This window comes from Danio rerio, chromosome 13 (genome assembly GCF_052040795.2).
Source record: "Danio rerio strain M-AB ecotype USA chromosome 13, GRCz13ab, whole genome shotgun sequence".
In the NCBI taxonomy this organism is placed as follows: Eukaryota; Metazoa; Chordata; class Actinopteri; order Cypriniformes; family Danionidae; genus Danio; species Danio rerio.
Genome location: NC_141033.1, coordinates 1,238,123 through 1,262,237, shown reverse-complemented (window position 1 = coordinate 1,262,237; position 24,115 = coordinate 1,238,123). Strand labels below are relative to the sequence as shown.

General features: G+C 35.0%; 1 protein-coding gene and 1 long non-coding RNA gene across 3 annotated transcripts in view; one reads left to right on the top strand and one right to left on the bottom strand.

The window, feature by feature from the left end:
- tnfaip3 (tumor necrosis factor, alpha-induced protein 3) overlaps positions 1 to 24,115 on the bottom strand; it is a 254,770-nt gene that overhangs the window by 98,122 nt on the left and 132,533 nt on the right. The gene's annotated exons all lie outside the window — the stretch shown is intronic.
- LOC141377092 (uncharacterized) overlaps positions 1 to 24,115 on the top strand; it is a 69,831-nt gene that overhangs the window by 3,136 nt on the left and 42,580 nt on the right. The window contains exons 3-4 of one of the 2 annotated variants that reach the window (XR_015505662.1): positions 8,357 to 8,413; positions 21,435 to 21,562. This is a non-coding gene — a long non-coding RNA (uncharacterized LOC141377092). The remainder of the gene's footprint in view (positions 1 to 8,356; positions 8,414 to 21,434; positions 21,563 to 24,115) is intronic. The other variant, XR_015505663.1, reaches the window with a different exon arrangement.

Below are 24,115 nucleotides of genomic sequence, written 5' to 3'. Positions count from 1 at the left end.
CACACATCTTGCAATTAATCGAGACCAATTAGCGAATCTGAAACTTGTGGGGAAGATTCAGACAATCGAATGCCGCCTTGTTTAGCCTCTCAAAAACACCAGTGTGTATTTACATGAAAAAAACAACAACATACAATATTGTATATATTATAGTATTCACAACAATTTGTTAACGATTGGTCCAGCATACTGTAGTATTGACTATAGTGATGATTTGATAAACTGAAATAAATACTGTAATATACTTTAATTTTTATTTCAGTAAACAGTGGTGTATTGTAGTATAATATATCCTATAGCTGTAGAAAACTACAGTGTTGGGTCATTTGTTTATATGATCAATAGTTGACATGGTACCAGAGCAATTATAGATTTATAGATTTAGCCCAATCTCACGAGGAATCATACCTATTTTTATGTACTGTCAGAAAAGTGGCTAATTGTACAAATTAATAACATTTCATTAGTGTGAAAATGTATGTTTTTTTTTTAAATTTTATTTAAAGCAGGCGCGTAATCAAAACCCTAGCCCTACTTATTAATGGTGGATGAGCTAATTGCACTAAAATTCACAAATAATATTACAAATGAATATGATTTAGCCACTGAATCAAAAAGTTACGAATTGCCATGAGATTGCTTTGGAATTATTACAAAAGATCAATTACTGTAGTTGTTGTGTTGCCATAGCAACTATAAAATAACCACAACAGATCAACTACAGTAGTTGTTGCGTTACCATAGCAACTATAGAATCACCACAACAGACCACCTACTGTAGTTGTTGCGTTACCACAGCAACTATAGAATCACCACAACAGATTAACTACTGTAGTTGTTGCATTACCATAGCAACCATAGAACCACCACAACAGATTAACTACTGTAGTTGTTGCATTACCATAGCAACCATAGAACCACCACAACAGATTAACTACTGTAGTTGTTGCATTACCATAGCAACCATAGAACCACCACAACCGATTAACTACTGTAGTTGTTGCGTTAACATAGCAACCATAGAACCACCTCAACAGATCAACTACTGTAGTTGTTGTTGCCATAGCAACTATAGAATCACCACAACAGATCAACTACTGTAGTTGTTGCGTTACCATAGCAACTATAGAATCACCACAACAGATTAACTACTGTAGTTGTTGCGTTACCATAGCAACCATAGAATCACCACAACAGATTAACTACTGTAGTTGTTGCGTTAACATAGCAACTATAGAATCACCACAACAGATCAACTACTGTAGTTGTTGTGTTGCCATAGCAACTATAGAATCACCACAACAGATCAACTACTGTAGTTGTTGTTGCCATAGCAACTTTAGAATTACCTCAACAGAGTAACTATTGTAGTTGTTGTTTTGCCATAGCAACTATAGAATTATTACAACAGATCAACTGCTCTAGTTGTTGTTACCATAGCAACTATAAAATTACCACAACAGAATAATGAATGTAGTTGTTGTGTTGCCAAAGCAACTATAGAATTACCACAACAGATCAATTTCTATTGTTAATGTGTTACTATAGAAACTAAATTGCCACAACTGATTAGTTACTGTAGTTGTTGCAATATCATAGCAACTATAGAATGACCACAACGGATCATTTACTGTAATTGTTGCATTACCATAGCAACAATAGAATTACCACAACCAATCAATTACTGTAGCTGTTGCGTTACCATAGCAACTAGAATTACCACAACTAAACAATTACTGTAGTTCTTGCGTTACTATAGCAACTATAGAATTACCACAACTTATCAGTTACTGTAGCTGTGTTATTATAGCAACTAGAAAATTACTTCAACAATCAATTACTGTACTTGTTGTGTTACTGTAGCAACTATAGATTTACCTCGACAGATCAATTACTGTAGTTGTTGCTTTACTATAAAATTGCCACAACATATTAGTTACCATAGTTGTTGTGTAACCATAGCAACTATAGAATTACCGTAACAGATCAATTAATATGGTTGTGTTACTATAGCAACTACAGAATTACCACCATGGATCAATTACTGTAGTTGTTGTGTTACCATAGCACCAATAGAAATACTTGAATATAGTACGGTTCAAAATCACAGTATATTTACTGTAAATGACCAGTATTTTGTTCATGCGGGTGTCCATCAGACTACAGCGCACCTGCAGAAAGACGATGGCGATGGAAAATGCCAGATTAAGGCAGAGTGTGTCGCTGATTGCCGCTGATGTAGTTGACCTCTCTAATGAGCGCTAAGCGGTTGAAACCACAGATTGCCGCCCAGCCTTCACACATGCTTTTTATTTATTCATTTATGCCTCTATTCAGCCTTGGGAAGTCTATATAAAAAAAAAGCTCAGCCTTTGCTCTCGTCGGCGGTTTACCACTAAAACATTTTTATAATCAGCCTTTATTGTTCGTTCGCTCCTTGTGGGAGATGCGCCCATGTTCATTTTTTAAAAGGGCAAATCAACCGTAATTCAGTTTATAAACTGCCGCGCGCACGCATGAATATTCATGAGCTTCCTGAAGCTGCCACGGCCACGCTGATTCATTAGGCGTATGTAAATATCACTCACTTTAATTGCCCCTAAACTGACTCAACATAATGTTGTCATTAGCAAATTATTACTTATTTGTCTCGCTAATCGTACAGTATGGCACAAATGCGGCGTCTACACATATATGATTACAATTATAAAGCTCTTTCTCAGTGGCTGCCCGCATGATGGGTGCTGTCCTCGGCCCGCAGATGGATTGTGGGTAAAGTCTGGGTTGCGGGTGCTAATGAGTTAGCGAGGTGTTTAGCGGTACAATTAAACAAACTGGCACTTTTGTGGGTGCCGGCTCGTCAGCTTTGTTTTCTTCGTCCTGTCACTGAACGCATCTGAAAAATCATCAGAGTTATTACTGTGATGGTCTGAGCGGAGTAAAACATTCGTCATGTCACCATCGGAGGCCTGTTGAGATCCAGAAATATATAACTCAAGACAAAATGAAGAGAAAATGGTCTGATGACAAACATAATGGAGCCATCCGTGATGAAAGATGTGTTACAGCGATAGCTGTGCGCCTAAAAGTTTATCTGAGGACGCCGAGAGTAAAAACTAGCGAAATGAAACACTAGTTTGATCCTATTGTGAATAGAGGTTGTTGATTTGCTGAACAACGGGACGGCATGGTGGCTCAGTCGTTAGCACTGTAACCTCACAGCATGAAGGTCGCTGGTTTGAGTCCCGGCTGGGTCAGTTGGCATTTCTGTGTGGAGTTTTCATGTTCTCCCCGTGTTGGCGTTGGTTGGTTATTTTTATTAAAAAACATGTTAACAAAAGTTTTATTAGGAAGTTTTACCTGATCAAATAAAACAAGTAAACTACTAGACATTTTAAAAAAGCAACAGCAAAATAAATAAATAAATATGACAAGTTATATATAGAAAAAATTTAAATGTATATATGTATTGTAAAAATAAAAAAAATATATATATATATATTTAAATACACACACACACACACACACACACACACACACACACACACACACACACACACACACACACACACACACACACACACACACACATATATGTGTGTGTATATATGTGCGTGTGTATATATATATATATATATATATATATATATATATATATATATACATACATACATACATACATACATACATACATACATACATGTGTATATATAAACATGGACTTTAAAAAAAAAAAGCAAAAAACCCTAATAAAATGACAAAAAATTTGTATAAATAAAAAGTGAAATTATAGACATGATATTTAAAAAATATATATAAACAGATAGAAATATATACATTTTAAAAAAGCAAAAAAAATAACAACAATAAAATATAGACATTATAAACGTTTTAAATATATAGAGAGATTTAAAAAAATAAAAACAAAAAAATGAAAAATTATATATTGGCTAAAATAAAATCTAGACATTATAAACATTAAAAAAATATAAAGAGACATTATCAAAAAGCAAAAGCAAAAATAAAAAAGTTACAAAAATAAAATATAGATATACAGAGTATTATTTAATAGACTTTTTTTAAAGCAAAAAAAACTAATAAAATGAAAAATATATGTATATATGTATATATATATAATGTATATAAATAAAAAGTGAAATATAGACATCATAATTAAAAATATATATATAGACATTTAAAACATCAAAAATCTAATGACAATGACAAAATAATATACAGACAAAAATTAAATCTAGGCATTATAAATATTAAAAAAAATATATATATAGACAAAATAGTAAAACAATAAATAAAAGAATCAAAACTACAAAAAAATATTTATATGCAAAAATGAAATACAGACATTACACATTTTTACATTTATATAGCCATTTAAAAAAAAGAAAATCTATAAAAAATTACAGAAATTAAACATCGACAAAAATAAAATATAGACATAAGCACTTTAATACACCCCCCCACACACACATATACATACATACATACATGCATGCATACATGCATACATACATACATACATATAGACATTTTTAAATAGCTAAATAAATAAAAATAAAATATAAAAAAAATATAGACATTATAAACATTTGAAAAATATATATAGACAAAAAAGCTAAGAAAAATAAAATGAATAAAAATACAAATATGATTTATAGGAAAAAAAATGAAATGTAGACATTCTAAAGTGTATTTATGTCATTTTTATTAGTTTTTCTTCTACACACATACATGTATATACACATTAAAAAAAATAAAAATAAAAAATAACAAAGATCAAATATATACATTATAAACATTTAAAAATCTATAGACATGCATAAAGAAAAGAAAATATGATATAATTAATACAAACGTTAAACCAAAATGTAAAATCTAAATATTCCAATAATTTAAAAAACTATTGATTAAACTTGTATCAGTGATAGAAACTCCCCCTCCTCCCAGATATTTAACAAATAACATAAAGTACACAAATATAGAAAAGAATAGAATTAGACAGTATAGTTTTTCCATGTAAAATCAGAGTTTAATGACAACTTCTGCAGTGTACTCTGTGTGTCGCACTTGTTTAGTTCTGTGCGTGCCTTTATTTATTTTACAGCAGCACAATTAAGCTGTTTAGTGTTCTTTATGAGGCCAGTTGTTCTCGGTACAACAAGCATGACAAAACGGGAAGGGAAAAAAGGGAAAAGTGAAAGGCTGGCCTGAGCAGGACGGGCTAAAACAGCTCATAAAGTGATGTGATGGATGGCCTGTGGTCCCCGAAGGCTTCCACACCATGTAAATTGGCCCAGACAATGCATTATGGATCAGGCGTTTGAGATTATGGCTTGTTAATGTGTTTCCCTCTGCTTGTGTGCAGGCAGGGACGTGGACACCTCATTGACGGGGTCTGTGGGTGCAGATGGGGAGGTTTTGGGGGGTCTCTGTGTGTGTGTATGTGTGTGTGTGTCTATATGCTTCTGTATCAGATCCTCCGGGACGCAGGCCATCTGCTCGGGTTCAGGCTTTCGGGGTGTGAAGTGGGACTGAACATGTTTAGGCCTTCATAAAGAATGGCTCATGTGTCTTCAACATTGCCAGGGTTGCCAGGTTTTTGAAAAAAAAATAAATAAAAAGAGAGAGAAAGAGAGAGAGATTAGCAAAATAAACAGTCAAAAATAGCCCAAAACTAGCTCAAAGGCTAATCAAAATTAGCACAATAACATTACAATTTAAAATGTGACATCAGGCTTTTGGGGTGTAAAGTGAGACTGAACATTGCCAAGGTTGCCAGGTTTTCGCAAAAAAAAGTAGCCAAATAGTCAGTCAATAATAGGCCAATGGCTTATCAAGACTACCAAAATAACATTAAAATTCAAAAAATTACATTGGCATTTCAGGGTGTACAGTGGGACAGAACATTCCCAAGCTTGCCAGGTTTTCTCCAAAAAAATAATAATGATAAAGACAGAAAGTGGCTAAATGTCTACTCAAATAGCCCAAAACTAGCTCAAAGGCTAATGAAAACTTGCCCAAAACATTAAAGTTATGTAAAATTATTAACAAAATTATCATCAAAGCATGATATCAGTCCTTCGGGATGTGATGTTGGACAGAACATTATCAGGGTTGCCAGGTTTTCACAAAAAAAGTGTGCAATGGGACTGTATATATTTAGACCTTTGTAAAGAATGGCTTGTGTGTCTTCAACATTACCAGGGTTGCCAGGTTTTCACAAAAAAAAAGAGCGATCGAGAAAAAAAGTAGCTAAATATCCAAAGGTTAATCAAAACTAGCACAATAATTGAAAAATTCAAAATATGACTGTTCTTTCGGGGTGTGTAGTGGGACTGAACATCACCAGGGTTGCCAGATTTTTCCAAAAAAAATAAATGAATGAAAAAGTGTGAAGAAGGACTGAACATGTTTAGGCCTTCATAAAGAATCACTGATGTGTCTTCAACATTAACAGGGTTGCCAAATTTTTGCACAAAAATGAAGAGCAAGAGGGAAAAAAGTAGCTAAATGTCTGGTAAAAATTAACCCAAACTAGCTCAGGTTAAGTGGAACAAAACATTACCAGGGTTGCCAGTTTAAAAAAAAATAAAGAAAGAAAGAAAATAAAGATAAGAAGTGGCACTCTATATGTTTAGGCCTTCATAATGAATGGTTGATCTGTCTTCAACATTAGGGTTACCAGGTTTTCACAAAAAGAGAGAGTAAAAAGTAGCATAATGTCTAGTCAAAAATAGCCCAAAACTATCTTAAAGGTTAATTTAAACTAGCAGAATACCACCAAAATTCAAAATATGACATCTGCCTTTCGGGTGTAAAGTGGGATAAAACATTACCAGGGTTGCCAGGTTTTCACAACAAAAAAATAAATAAAGTGTGAAGTAAAACTGATCATGTTTAGGCCTTCATAAAGAATGGCTGATTTGTCTTCAATGTTACTATATTTGCCAGTTTTCCCAAAAAAAAAAAAAAAAAAAAAAAAAGTAGCCAAATGGACAATCAGAACTACACTTTGAAAAAAAAACTTTGTTTGGTCACACTACTTATTTAAAGGGAGCAACTTAATTGTTTTATGTTCAACCCACTTCAATTTGTTACATTAGCTTAGTCTATTTGTGTTGGGAGAACATGAATGAATTGTCTGTATTTACTGTTTAAACAAGGTTTACTCAAGAGATTTTTTAATTGAGCTATTTAAAAATAAATAAATAAAATGATCGTAAAGAAATGACAAGTAATACATTAGAATAAGCTCAATTTCAAAGCTGAAAGACTGAAATACTCTGTACAAAATGTTGGGTTCCACACAATCTATTTGTGTTGCAACAACATGAAGTATTTAATTTAACTTATTAGTTTTTACAAATTTAAGTGGATTGAACAACAAATGATTGTTGTCCTCACAAAAAACTCAAGAATTGTGTTGTTTAAGCTCTTTTAAAATAAGTAGTTTGAACAAACAGAAACATCTTTTTTATGTCTATATAGCTCTGACTGTCCATTTGGCTATTTTTGATTGGCCATTTATTTATGAAGGCTAAACATCTTCAGTCCCACTTCGCCCTTTTTATTTATTTATTTTTTGTGAAAACCTGGCAACCCTGCTAATATTCAGTCCCACTTCACAACCCGAAAGGCCGATGTCATATTTTTTATTTTAATGTTATTGTGATTAGCCATCGAGCTAGTTTTGTACTAGTTTTGACTGGACATTTAACTACTTCTCTCTCTCTCTCTCTCTCTCTCTCTCTTTTTCATTTTTTTTGCAAAAACCTGGCAACCCTGGTAGTGTTAAAGACACATCAGCCATTCTTTATGGAGATCTAAACTTGTTCAGTTCCACATCACACTCCAAAAGGCTGATGTGTGAGTATATTGCCACATTTAATGATGAAATCTGAATTTTCAGCATCATTCAGGAATCCAACCCTGGGTCATTCTGAAATCGTACCCCTACATACATTACTGGAGAGCACCAAATATGTCCCAGGAGCAACGTTTTCATTTTATTTATTTATTTTTTTGCTGTTTTTGTTTTCATGAATCCACCAGAGGTTGCTGTGTATGCTTTTTCAGATCTCAAATTACTCTTGCGAGTGCCATCCGTACCTGCTGTTCTCGCGTAAAACCACCAGAGGCTACTGTCCACTGACTGACTGACTGACCTCCTTCTCTAAACACAACCAATAGTGTTTTCAAAAACAATCCATAAAAAAGAAAAGCCTGATTTTTACCATGTTTTTAGATTTTACCACATTCTCACCCTGTATTTACTTGTTTATTTAATGTTTGGCTTCTGTTTTTGTCTTACTTGCTTCCTGGAACCGTTCTGCACCAGACCTGAACCCCGTCATCACAGTCAACTCCTCGCTGCATCTACAGTCCGTCATACATGGTGAGCCACTGGACAAACTGCGGGAAAGTCATCCAAAATGCGAAAAGGAACGGCATCATAGCGCCCCGTAGTGCTCATTTTAAAGACAAACAGCAGCCATACGTACCTCTGGCTACATATTTCGTGATCTCCAGAAATGTATACAGGGCTACGTTTTCACAATGAGCCTTGAATTATTTGTACATCATCCTAATGCTGCTCTAGAGGTGTATTCTTGTGCATTAGCAATTAAAAGTTGTTTTTAAGCTTCTTGAAGTTTGTAAGTCAGCCGTTGTCATAAACAGTTATTAAAATGATGACTATTAGACTCTTCCATCCTCGCCTGACACTTCCAGCTATCGTTCAGACGGCGTTGATTTGATGAAATTGGCGCGCCATATGCTAGCGAAGCCAGACACCTTCATTTGCCCAAACAACCTTACTGCAGGTCTTAACGGCAGCATCATTTTGGCTTGTTTATCTAATGCGTCTGTTAATGTAATTTATGGGCTTTCCTCGCCAGCGCATGCTAAGGAGAAACGCATAAGATATGCTAATGTCTTTGTCGGCCCAACTTTGCCGCAGTAAAACAAAGCATTTGCATTTGATAGAGCACGTAATAAAGTGAGCATTAGCATTTTAAATGCGGACAAATAAAAATATGGGGGGGAAGCTATCGTGACTGCTGGCAAATGAAATACTTTCATACATGATCATATTGCTTACATTGAGGAGAAAGTTTGAGCGTCTTTATCCATCAGGCTGTCCTGAGAGATTAACTCTTGTATTCTGGGTCAGCAGCAACTGCATATTCATAATAATAATAATAAATAACTTAATACTCATAATAATAAGAGGAAGAATGCTTGTAGTAATAATAATAATAATAATGATGATAGTCATAATGATGATGATAATAATAATATTATTATTAATAATAATAATAATAATAATAATAACAATAATTATTATTTAATAAATAACTTAATACTTATAATAATAATAATAATAATAATAATAATAATAATAATAATAATAATAATAATAATTAACTTAATACTTATAATAATACTTATAATAATAATAATAATAATAATAATAGTATTAAATAACATAACACTTATAATAATAATAATAATAATAATAATAATAATATTAAATAACATAATATTTATAATAATAATAATAATAATAATAATGATAATAATAATAAAAATAATAATAATAATACCAATTATAGTAATAATAATAATAATAATAATAATAATAATGATGATGATAGTAGTAGTAATAATAATAATAATAATAATAATGATAATGATGATAGTAATAATAATAATAATAATAATAATTATAATAATAATAATAATACCTATAATAATAATAATAATAATAATACTTATAATAATAATAATAATAATAATAGTAATAATAATAATAACAATAATATTAACAATAATAATAATAATAAAATAATAATAAATAACTTAATACTTATAATAATTATAAGAATTCTTATAGTAGTAATAATAATAATAATAATAATAATAATGATACTACTACTACTACTACTACTAATAATAATAATAATAATAAAATTATGATAATAATAATAATGATAATGATAGCAATAATATTAATAATATTTTTACTAATATTAGTAATAATATTAGTAATAATATTAATAATATTATTACTAATATTAGTAATTATATTATTACTAATATTAGTAATAATATTATTACTAATATTATTACTAATAATATTATTATTATTAAAAGTGTAACATATACACTTGTAATCATGTTTATCTATCTGCACACTACTGATTATTAATAGCAACCTGCACATATATTCATATATTGTAAATCTGCTCATAGCTCGCTCAGCACAGTAGAGATTTCTTTATTTATATCGCTGTAGTCATTTAAGATGCAGTGACACAGTCAAATATTTTGCAGAACAGATCAACCACTTTTGACGCTCATAAACAATAATAGAGTCCTCATGCTGCAGGAATTAGGAGGTTTGCTGAAGGTGCACCTGTAGTCTTGTCTTCAGTTTTGGGCTCAGACGCGCTTTGCACTTAGACTACAAGCATACTGCGCCAAAGCCCAAGTGAACGGCGCTCTGGCACACCTCTTCCAAACAGGCCAGGGCCGGCAAACCGAACCGCACCTGAGCCCGTTTCAGAGCGCTCACACTTCCCATAGGATCCGGGAAATGGACCTGGACATGGTCCGGATAGCATAGTGTGCGCAGGCCCCAAATTGGCCGTAGTGCATAAGTGTGTGTGTTTCTCAATACTGGGCTGCGGCTGGAAGGGCATTCGCTGTGTAAAATGTATGCAGGAATAGTTGGCAGTTCATTCCACTGTGGTGACATCTGAAATAGAGACTAAGCTCAATGAAAATTAATGAATGCTACAGCTAAATTTTTTAGTGTTTCATCAAAGAATAATTTATCTTTGCTTCAAACTTTAACAGTCTAAATCGAAAATATTTATCCTGTAGAAATATTCAGTATACAAATGACGACATAACAGCCAATCCAATATGTCTGCTAGCCTTCTTCAGTTTAATTAATAATAAATGAATGAATAATTAACAAAAAACATAGTTTTTTAGTGATAAACTGAAAAATCTTAACTGAAAAAAGGGATTTACTCAATTTCTGTAAGTGGTAAGTGGCTGCAAACAATTTATTTGGGCTGAATTTAAACAAACAAATGAAGTTAAGTATTAATACATTTAATTTGTTTAAACTCAGCCCATATCAAATCTTTGCCACCACTCACCTTTACAAAAAGAGAAGGAAATCCAATGAATCATTTATTTTCAGTGTGGTGTTTTGCTGATCAGACTGTGAGTATTTGTCTGTTCTGAATCTGTCAAGTGTGTGTGTGTGTGTGTGTGTGTGCGTGTGTGTGAGTGAGTGAGTGTGTGTGAGGTTTATATATAAGTGTCAGATTAGTGCAGTCAGGCAGAAGGAATCCGCTTTGTCTGCCGTCTGTGGGTAATTAGATAAGTGTTAGTTTAACTTCACGCTGGCCTTCACCTCCACACTGAGCTAATGAGCCTGACTAGTGAACACTGAGGGATCGAGACGCAGACAGACGGAGGAAACACACACAGGTGTCTAATATCACAGAGAGGACTCGTGACGTCTAATGAGTGCACATCACATGTCTTTGTTCTCATGTGAGGATGGAAAGGCAAGAGTTTTTTTAAGGGACAGTAAATGGTTGCAAACACTTTATATGGGCTGAATTTAAACACATGAAGTTGAGCATTAATAAATTTAATTAGTTTGTTTTAATTCAGCCCATATTAACCACTTACCTTAAACATTTAGTACAACCAATGAAGGATTTTATTCAGTGTGCTCCTTTTCTTATCAGCAGTCGTCTGTAAAATTAAAGCTTTGGGCCCACATCTTGAAGCTAAAAGTGTCTTATAAATTGGAGATATAGGAAATAATCTTCAAATTAATAGGTATAACTGTTTAACTTTTAACATCTTTAAGCTAAAAGTAGCTTCTAAATTGCAGATATAGGAGATAATCTTCAAAATATTAGGCATCACTGTTCAATTTTGAACATCTTTAAGTTAAAATAAGCTTCATAAATGCAGATACATGAGACCATTTTTTTAAAAATATTGTGCGACGCTATTCAATTTTTAACATCTCAAAGCTAAAAGTAGCTTCTAACTTGCAGATATATAAGAAAATCTTCTAAATAATGGGTGCAATATTCAATTTTACATCTTAAATCTAAAATAAGCTTCTAAAATGCAGATATAGGAGACTAATTAAAAATATAATTGGCATCACTGTTCCATTTTTAACATCTTAAAGGTACAAATAGCTTCTACATTGCAGATATAGGAGAAAATCTTTAAAATAGTGTGTCACAGTTCAATTATTAACATCTTAAAGCTAAAAGTAGCTCCTAAATTGCAGATATAGGAGAAAACCTTTAAAATAAGGGGCGTCGCTGTTCATTTTTTAACATCTTTAAGCTAAAAGTAGCTTCTATCTTGCATATATATAGGAGACGAATTTTAAAATAATAGGCGTCACTTATAATTTTTAACATTATGAAGCTAAAATAAGCTTCTAAAATGCAGATACATGAGACCAATTTTAAAAATAATGTGCGACACTATTTAATTTTTAACATCTCAAAGCTAAAAGTAGCTTCTACTTTGCAGATATAGGAGAAAATCTTATAAATAATGGGTGCAATATAAATTTTTTACATCTTAAATCTAAAATAAGCTTCTAAAATGCAGATATAGGAGACTAATTATAAAATAATTGGCATCACTGCTCAATGTTTAACATCTTAAAGGTACAAATAGCTTCTACATTGCAGATATAAGAGAAAATCTTTAATGTGTTACAGTTGAATTATTAACATCTTAAAGCTAAAAGTAGCTTCTAACTTGCAGATACAGAGGAAAATATTTAACATAATATGTATCAATGTTCATTTTTAACATCTTAAAGCAAAAAGTAGCTTCTAAATTGCAGCTATAGGAGACCAATTTTTTAAATAAGGGGCGTCACTGTTCAATTAATAACATCTTGAAGCTAAAAGTAGCTTCTAACTTGCAGATATACAGGAGAAAATCTTTAATTAGTGTGTGTCACTATTTAATTATTAACATCTTTAAGCTAAAGTAGCTTCTCAATTGCAAATATGGAAGAAAATATATAAAATAATAGGCATCACTGTTCATTTTTTAACACCTTTAAGCCAAAAATAGCTTCTAACTTATAGCGAATATAGTGTCACTGTTAAATTTTTAACATTTTAAAGGTGCAAATAGCCTCTAACTTGCTGATATAGGAGAGAATCTTTAAAATAGTGTTCAATCTGTTTACAATGTGTTTAATCTGTGCAATTATTATAATTCTAAAGCTAAAAATAGCTTTTAATTGGCAGATACGGGAGAAAATCTTTAGTATAGTGTGACACTGTTCAATTATTAACATTTTAAATATGTAAATAGCCTCTAACTTGCAGATACAGGAGAAAAAAATCTTTAAAATAATGGAACTTATAAAGTACACACACACCTATTATTTTTTAAGATTTTCTCCTAAATCTACTACAAGGTACTTTAACCTTTAAGATGTAAAAAAAACCAGGCCTCTTTTAACAATATTTGATTAAGATTATATTATACACACACTGTGCTTTAGCAAAAAATCAAACTAAAATAAAAAAACTTAAAATCTCAATCAGTAAAACAAGATTGTGAAATCTATGCAAGAAATAAGTTTTAAAATATACTTTAAAATTTATATCAAATTTACAGAAAAGCGCACTGCCGAGAAAGACATGAGAAGCTGAATCTTGGTCACCCACACTCAGAGGATCGTTTGAGAAGTGTGACTGCTCTGAATCGGGCTCAGGCACGGTTAACTTGGACTCAGACATATACATATATATATATATATATATATATATATATATATATATATATATATATATATATATATATATATATATATATATATACACACACCCTAACCCTATATATATATATGTGTGTGTGTGTGTGTATATGTATGTATATATATATATATATATATATATATATATATATATATATATATATATATATATATATATATATATATATATATATGCATATATATATATATACGCATGAATGTGTACGGATGTTTCCCAGTGATTGGTTGCAGCTGGAAGGGCATCCACTGCGTAAAACATATGCTGGATAAGTTGGCGGTTCATTCCGCTGTGGCAACCCCAGATTAATAAAGGGACTAAACTGAAAATAAAATGAATGAATGGAAAATAAAGTGCTTTTCTGGGAAATGCCCAAGAGACGTGCTGGTGTGTTCTAAAAAATTCAGCGCAATCTTTCTAAAAGTGTTTTAAATCTGCTGCTTAATTGAAACACGCCAGGAACACCTCCAAGTTTTTCCAAATCCACCACAGACTCATTTTGGCTCTGGGATCTTGTTGATGGGAGGGAGGGACGCTCTAATGGGGGACCATCCACAGGCACATTTAGGCAAGCCCTCATAAAGTTGTGACCCTCCCACTGGTTTTACTGGGTTACCAGGGGGCTGGAGAGGGCCGTCCCGGCTGAATGACAGTAATCCCGAACAGGTCATAAAGCAGCAGCGGTTTGCAGCGCTGGAGAATGAGCACAATGAGAGGAAGCCTGATGCATGCTCTCAGGGTACAAGCATGGGCTCTTTGTGTGTGTGTGTGTGTGAGAGCCTAGTGCTGGTGGGCAGAAGCAACAGCAACGCCTCATCAAGCTGCTGTTTTCCCTCTTCTGAAGTGCCTCTGACAATGGATAACCACAATAGTGCTTAGCAGAGACTTAAAGCGAGACAATGCGGGACCACCAAGCATTTTTTTTTTTACTGGGATAAGGTGAAGAAGCGCCTCCTTTTCCAAGCCTCATTTTAGATGAAAATCCTTTGCATGAGATCAATGTGGTTTCTTCGTTCTTTGCCCTCAGCACATCTGTATTTTCTCCGTCTTACCTCCCACCTTGCGGCCCAATGGCTAATGTGTAATTAATGAAACAACCGCCGTCACGTAGATCCGCACAATGGCGAGCGGCTGCTCCTCAGGACATGTTTTGGTGAATAAAAAGGCCAGCCCCTCTTTCCTTACATGTAACCCTCTGTGGGCACAATACAGCCTCCCCTGTATCCAGCTTAGCTGCAAAGCTTACATATTAATCTCTTCTCGCGGTTCCCCCTCCGTATTGACCAAACCCTCATGCAGGCCTTCATTTTCTGGTCATGTGCACCCATTAGAAGGGGGCGAACCGGACACAGAGTGACACACAAAGCAGAATGGAGGCTACCAGGCTGAAACTGAGCTTGAAAAGAGGCGAACAATTGTTGGTGCTGAAAGGGACAGTTAAAGTGAGACAGCCAGGGGCTGTTACTGCAGTGGAGAACTGATGCAGGATCTGCCGCACTGTAAAAAATACTGGGCACACGATCGATTTGTGTTGAGACAACATGAAGGAATTAAGTTAGCGTATTCGTGTTTACACATTTAGGTGGATTGAACATAAAACAATTAAGTTGTCCTCATAACACCTCAAGAATTGTGTTAACTCAGTTCATTTTAAATAAGTAGTTTGATCGGTGAATTGGGTAAGGTAAAATTGTTCGTAGTGTATGAGAGTGTATGAGAGTGTATGGATGTTTCCCAGAGATGGGTTGCGGCTGGAAGGCCATCCGCTGCGTAAAACATGTGCTGGATAAGTTGGCGGTTCATTCCGCTGTGGCGACCCCAGATTAATAAAAGGACTAAGCCAAAAAGAAAATGAATGAATGAACAAACAGCAAACTTCATCTTTTTGGTCATCCACACTGTAAACAATATTTGTTAATTAACAGCTTCTATATTTTGTGTTTGTTTCTTTGCATTATGGGATGTTAATCTCTACTCTTTCGACTCTTGATGTTAAAAATTCAACTCTACAGTTTAACAGTGACTTTTGTAGACATTTTAGTACACTGAAAAAAATTATTCAAAGATGATTCCTTGGATTTACAAATGTATTTAAGGTAACTTGTAAACAATTGATTTGGGCTAAATTGAAACAAACAAATTAAATATTACTAAATTTAATTTGGCGAGGCAGTGGAGCAGTAGGTAGTGCTGTCACCTTACAGCAAGAAGGTCGCTGGGTCGCTGGTTCGAACCTCTGCTCAGTTGGCGTTTCTGTGTGGAGTTTGCATGTTCTCCCTGTCTTCGCGTGGGTTTCCTCCGGGTGCTCTGGTTTCCCCCACAGTCCAAAAACACAAAGACATGCGGTACAGGTAAATTGGGTGGGCTAAATTGTCCGTAGTGTATGTGTGTGAACGTGTGTGTGGATGTTTCCCAGAGATGGGTTGCGGCTGGAAGGGCATCCGCTGCGTAAAAACTTGCTGGATAAGTTAGCGGTTCATTCCGCTGTGGCGACCCCGGATTAATAAAGGGACTAAGCCGACAAGAAAATGAATGAATGAATAAATTTAATTTGTTTGTTTAAATTCAACACATTTAAATTGTTTGCAACTATTTTGCAGACGTCCTTTTTTCAGTGTAGTTTGAAATAATATAATGTATAAGTAATAGCTTATATCTAGAGAAACAAGTCTGTAAAATACTAGAAAATGTACTGGTGGTTTATTACAAGGTGTTTGTAGCTTAATATACAGCACCAAACCAGGCAATATAGCGCTGCAAACTACTACAAATGTTCACTTTGTCACATTTTTCAAGATTGAAAGTTGTTGAAAGAAAAATCAAGATCTCATAATGCAACTCAAAAGTATAAATAAGGGAGGAAAAAATAGGACATGAATCATTAAAAAAAAAAAAACTAAAAACTGCTAATTTATGGATATTTTTATAGTGCACAAGTTTTGGGATTAACTAACAACTTAAACAAGAAGTTTACTTGACCAACTGTTCTGTTAATAAATAAATATAAACATTTGCATATTAGTCATCTATAATGCTGAAAATAATTTAAAGACTGAATAAATATATGTTTACAGATGATAAATTACGTAAGTAAATAAATTAACGTAATGATGGCCTAAAAATCTGTGGATTTCCGCACTCATACTTTTTAATAAAGCATAAAGTGATTATTAAAGGTAATCGTATTTCAAATGATTAAAAACTTCTTGTTAACAAATGGATCAAATCTGGTGGTTTGAGGAAGGTGGCAAATGTATGGAGCTTTCATATGACAATAAGTATATTGGGAGCAAACTGTAATCCTTAAGTTAGTCATTAAATTACATATTTTAATTTTATTATAAAGTTATATATTTTGACTCTCTTGTTACTTTTGTTTCGCTTAGGAAAAATTACCACATTTTAATGTAAAGGACAATCTTTTTTTGTTTGGATGCTTAAACTATATATTGATCATATTTGTTGTTCATTTTTGATATTATATATACACTAGCATTGTTTTACAAATATATATATTTAATTCATATATGGAAGTTGATGAAAACAGCACAAGTTAATATGTTATAATGTCAATTGTTAATTTCAACCCAGGCTTATTCTGAAAATGTACCCCTGTACACATTTCTGGAGAGCGCTAAATACAGGAGCTATGTTTTGTTTTCACTAATCAACCAGAGGCTGATGTGTACGCCTTTTCAGATCTAAAATTTCTCTCGCGAATGCCATCCACACCTGCTGCTCTTGAGGAAATCCACTAGAGGCCGCTGTCGACTGACTGACTGACTGACTAACAAATGGACTGACCCACCCTCTTCCTTCCCTGAACTCAACCGATACTGTTTTAAATAGCAATCCAGAAAAAGGAAAGCCCTCGCCTGATTTTTACCACATTTTCAGATTTTACCACATTTTCAACCCCTCTCTGCATCTCAAGGCCGCTGACGTACATGGCGAGCCACTGGACAAACAGCGAGAAGCCGCTCATACAGAGGTAACCGGTCAGCTGGTATCGCAAACAGGCACACCATCATACCGTCCCGTAGGGTTAATTTTTAAAGATGAAATGCAGCCATACGTACTTCAGGCTACATAATTTGTGCTCTCCGGAAATGTATACAGGGCTACTTTTTCAGAATGAGCCTACGTTGGTTAAATTTAAATATTTACTGTATGTTTATATGCAGAATCAAAAAGGACGCTCAGTTTAGGGCTGTAAACAATGCATTTCCTGAGACTTTATATTTATCCATCTCCTGTCTCAGACTTGTAACCTAATAATAACGCAATAAATGAATGAAGCTCATATTGAAGATCAGATTTTAACATGTAACACCTCTCTAACATAACAATCTGTGAGTTATGCTATTTATTTGATCCTTCAAAGGTATATCTGACACACCGAATGACAGCTTTGAAAATAAACTATACTTGTTGCAGGAGCAGTTTCAGCTCAATTTAAAGGCAGACATAAAGGTGTAATTTTTTTCTTGCACTGAAATGTTAATTCCTCTGGTTTTGACTAATGAATGCAAATGTCCTCTTTGAGGAAAATAACCCTGAAAATATTAATTAGAAACCTCACACTCATTGTACTGCTTCTTACAAGCTCTTTAATTAGCTTTAATCGTTTGATCTCGATGATAATTAGACTTCTCTAATTTCAAGGTTTGTTTACTTGTAAGATAACAGAATATAGAATCAAGGGATTCAAAGTTGCATTGATATCTTTCTCTCAGAAACCCTATGGCAGCGACAAAAAAGCACCAAAACTTTCCTCGTTCTGAAATGAGCAGAATTGTGCAGACTTACAAAATGCTCTCTTTCAAATCTGATTTCATTCGTCCTATTTGGTTTCCGAGATTAAACAGGTTCTGTTTCAACCAGCTCATCAAAAAGTGCAAATGTTTATGCAGCGGTTCAGTAACTCACGAGTGATGGAGATTCATGTGTAGAGAATGAAAACCTCATACATACAGTTAAAGACTAAATTCGTACACTCCTTGATTTTTAATCCATTGTTTTTAAGGTTAGTAAATTGTCTCGATTTCGGATAAAGTACTTGGAAGTGCTTGAAAATATAATTGTGTTGCTTTCACGATAATTTAGCCCACTCATTCGTTTATTTTCTTTCGGCTAAGTCCCTTATTCATCAGGGGTGACCACCGCGGAATGAACCGCCAACAATTCCAGCATATGTTTGGTATGCTCCAACACACTTACCTGTAGGTTTCAAACAAGCCTGAAGGACTCAATTAGTTTGATCAGGTGTGTTTAATTAGGGTTGGAACCAGGGCCGGTGCGTCCATAGAGGCGACCTAGGCGGCCGCCTATAGAGTGGAAGAATAGAGAGGGCGGCGTCACCGATACTACCCTCACCTCTCGCGCCCTCAGTTATATCCGCGTCTAGGGCGGCGTCCGCGACACTACCCTCACCACCCGCGCCCTCAGTTATATCCGGAGCTAGGGCGGCATTCGCGACACTACCCTCTGCACCCGCGCCCTCAGTTATATCCGCGTCTAGGGCAGCGTTCGCGACACTACCCTCAGCACCTGCGCCCTCAGTTATATCCACGTGTAGGGCGGCAAAATAGAGAGGGTGGTGTCCGCGACAGCTTCCTTGACATCAACCCCCCCAACCCGCTTTTACTTTAGGGTTGAGGGCGGCATAACCATCCTTTGCCTAGAGCGGCAGTTCAGCTTGCTTCGGCCCGGGTTGGAACTAAACTGTGCAGGGCTGCGGCCCTCCAGGAATTGAGTTTGACATCCCTGGATTAGAGTATGGATGTTTCTACACTTCACATATTTGCCAGAAATAGTCAAACATCCGGGAACCTTTGGCATACTCTTTTCAACATACTATGGTTTGGGACACTAATTTCATTTTTGAATACTAATTAAGAAGGATATTATGCAAATTGGGACACAGCAACAGAGTTTTTCAGCAGCAGAAGTCATCACAGTTAGAGCGCAGTGAATGGGAGGGGACCACAAATACATTTGTGCAATCATTCATTAATTTTCAGCTTAGTCCCTTTATTAATCTGCGGTCGCCACAGTGGAATGAACCGCCAACTTATCTTGCATATGTTTTACTTAGCGGATGCCCTTCCAGCTGCAACCCAACACTAGGGAAACATCCATACACACTCATTCACACACAGATAATTTAACCTTCCCAATTCACCTGTTCCACCTGTCTTTGGACCATAGGGGAAACCGGAGCACCCGGAGGAAACCCACGCCAACACGGGAAAAACATGCAAACTCCACACAGAAATCCCAACTGAGCTGGGACTCAAACCAGAAACCTTCTTGCTGTGAGGCCACAGGAGTTTTTCATTAGTGATATTTGTAATATTTAAAAAAATCTAAGTGATGGATGAAGCATTTCCCTTCTACTACAGGCTGGTTAATGATTGCGAAAAAGAAATCAAGTGTTCAGAAACTTCAATAGCATTTGTTTGCAGATTCCAGTTGGTTTGTTATTATTTTTTAATTGTACAAATATTTTTTGGAAGCCGGAGTAGGATTGAATTGAACTTTTGTGACACTGATTTACTTGTTTTTATTAAAAAGGGGAGAGATTTTTTCAAATTGGTAAAAAAGGGACAGAAATAAAAAAGCTGTCACAGCTCTGATTTAATTGCAAACTCTCATCAGAAGTTACAACCTAAATACTTTCTACAAATTAATTTGCCATTTGGCTGGATATTTTAAAAAGATGGTCAGAAAAATAAGAAAAAAAAACTATTTTTTCTCTTTTTATTAATTTGTTTATTTTTTGATGACACTTTGTTGTTATTAACTCATTATTTTCTCTATTTTTATTAATTTGTTTATTTTCTGATGACACTTTGTTGTTATTAACTCTTTATTTTCTTTATTTTTATTAATTTGTTTATTTTCTGATGACACTTTGTTGTTATTAACTCATTATTTTCTCTATTTTTATTAATTTGTTTATTTTCTGATGACACTTTGTTGTTATTAACTCATTATTTTCTCTATTTTTATTAATTTGTTTATTAAAGAAATAAAAAAGCTGTCACACCACAGCTCTGATTTAATTGCATGCTCTCATCGGAAGTTACAACCTAAATACTTACTACAAATTAATTTGCCATTTGGCTGGTGATTTTAAAAAGATGGTGAGAAAAATAAGTAAAGATCTTTATTTTTATTTATTTGTTGATTTTCTGATGCCACTTTCTTTGATATTTTGTTATCTAATATAGTAAAATTTCTTTACGTATCAATATGCAAATACTTTTAAAGCAACTGTAGAAATGTAAACAAAACCTCATCCTCTACATGTAGAATCATCGATGGCTACTTTTTCAAAAGGGGGTCTAGCTGCAGACTCGGTGCAGATGCAATCTAAGCTGCATGCAATGCTTTTGAATGGGCTCACCTAACCTCACCCCTTACCCTACCCATTACAGTGATGTCAATAGCTCCATTGAGTGCATTGTGTCTGCCATTGAGATATGCAGTCTCAGCTTGCATCATAAAGGCTGCATCCTGATACCATTGTCTGTTTCTTTTCTTGCTTACCAGCTGACCGCTTAACTTCGTATGGACGGCTTTTCCACTGTTGCCATGTACATCGGCAGACTTGAAACGCAGAAAGGAGTTGACCATGATGACGAGGTTCGTGTCTGGCGAAGAACCGTTCCAGAAAACAGGTAAGACAAAAATACAAGCTAAAAAACTAAAACAAATAAACAACAAGTTTAGAAAGTGGTAGGATTTGAAAACATAGTAAAAATCAGACGAGGGCTTTTCTTTTTCTGGATTGCATTTGAAAACACTATTGGTTGGGTTTCGGGAAGAAGGAGGGTGGGGGGATTGGTCAGTCAGTCAGTCAGTCGACAGTGGCCTCTGGTGGATATATGTGAAAAGGCAGGCGCAAATGGCACTTGCAAGAGAAATTTGAGATCTCAATAAGTGTGCACAGCGGCCTCTGGTGGATTCACGAAAACAAAAACGTATCTCCTGGGACATATTTGGCGCTCTCCAGAAATGTATATAGTGGTATATTTCCAGAATGAGCCTGAGTTGCATTATACAGTATGGTGGAAGGGCATCCACTGTATAAAAGATATGCTGGAATAATTGGCAGTTCATTCTGCTGTGGCGACCCCAGATAAAGAAGGGAGTAAGCTGAAGGAGAATGAATGAATGAATGAATGAATGAATGAATGAATTACACAGCATGTTGCATATACAGTACAAATAAAACAAGCAGTTGTCTGGTGTTTTCACTTTTCAGAAGTGAGTCAGAATTTTTCTCTGATGCCATTTGGTTTGACATTGTGTCGTCTAATGCAGTGAAATTACTGCATTTGTAGATATGCAAAAAATATCAGAGGCACTGAACAACTGGAAACATCTTGAAATAAATAAATAAATAAATAAGTAAATAAATAAAAAAATAAAAAAATAAATAAATAAAGGTGGCATGGTGGCTCATTGGTTAGCACTGTGACCTCACAGCAAGAAGGTCGCTAATTCGAGTCCCGGTTAGATCAGTTGGTGTTTCTGTGTGGAGTTTGCATGTTCTCCCCTTGTTGATGTGGGTTTCCTCTGGGTGCTCCGGTTTCCAAACACATGCGCTATAGGGGAACAGATTAACTAAATTGGCCGTAGTGTATGAGTGTGTGTGTGTGTAAGTGTGTATGGGTGTTTCCTAGTACTTAGTTGCAGCTGGAAGGGCATCCGCTGTGTAAAACATATGCTGGAATAGTTGGCGGTTTATTCCGCTGTGGCGACCTCTAATAAATAAGAGACTAAGCTGAAGGAAAATGAGTGAATGAATGTGTGTATATTTGGTGTTGAACTGGGAATTGGCTAAATGGGAGTGTGTGTCCTTCAGCTTGAGTGTGTGTGTGTGTGTGTAAAAGGGATCCTGCTGTTTGGGTTTCCTTCCCAGAGCAGCAGTGAGTAAATGAGACCCCCGCCACTTCTCCCAATATCTCTCTCTCTCACACACACACACACACACACACACTCGCTCTGTATCTTTCCTTCTCTTGCTCTTAGGGTGTACTCGCATTATGTACAGTTGCCTTGAACCGGGCTAAAGCACGCTTGTCCCCTCTCCCGTCTCCCCCGATGGCCCGCACTCACATTACATTCAGGCCTGAGCATGCTTACATCACTGATGATGAGCTGTTTAGTAAGGAAGCGACCTCGCTCAGTACAGTGGAGATTTCTCTAATTATATTGTTTAAGTTGTTTGATAAGCAGTGACATGCAGTCAAATAATTCGCCGAACAGATCCGCCACTTTAGACAATCATAAACAACCATAAAGCCCGTGTGCTGCAGGAATTAGGAGGTCTGCTGAAGGTGCAGCTGTCGTGCAGTGAGGGGTTTGTGTATTTAATAAACTACGGGAGTTTGCGTTCACTGAACAGTAAGAATAATTAATAAATCCATATGAAACAGCCCCTTAAAAGTCACGTCTCGCTTTCAGTTTCGGGCTTAGGTGCGTTTTGCACTCACACACAAGCGTACCGTGCCGAAGCCCAAGTGCACCACACTCTAGCAAACCTCTTTCAACCGGGCCAGGGCTGGCCAAGTGAACTCGGAGCACTCACACTTCTCAAACGATCCGGGAAACGGGCCTGGGCATGGTTCGGATAGCATAGTGCGAGTATGCCCTTAGTCTCTCTCTTGGCACGACAAAAGTTATGTTTACAAAATGTTTACATTAAATGTAACGTATGAACACAAATAACACAGTACAAGGGATTAAAAAGTATCAAAAATACAAATTCTAATAACAAAATAATGATAATAAACAATATATTAAAGATTTAACATTTTAGGATTCATATTAGAACAATCTTTTTATTAATTTAAAAAATTTATTTATTATTCATTCAAACATTCATTGTCTTTTCAGCGCCCTCTAGTGGATTTGTCATCTGCAAAGTGCAATGCAATGTTTCTGGAGCAACGTATTTTGCGTTTCACAAAAATATAGGCAGTTTATTTTCTTTGGTGGTAAAATGAATCAAACTAATGAACATTCATTCATTCATTTTCCTTTGGCTTAGTCCCTTTAATCTGGGGTCGCCACAGTGGAATGAACCGCCAAATTATCCAGCATATGTTTTACGCAGAGGCTGCAACCCAACACTGGGAAACACCCATACATTTTGCATTCACACACATGCTCTACGGACAGTTTAGTCTACCTAATTCTCCTATAGCGCATGTGTTTGGACTGTG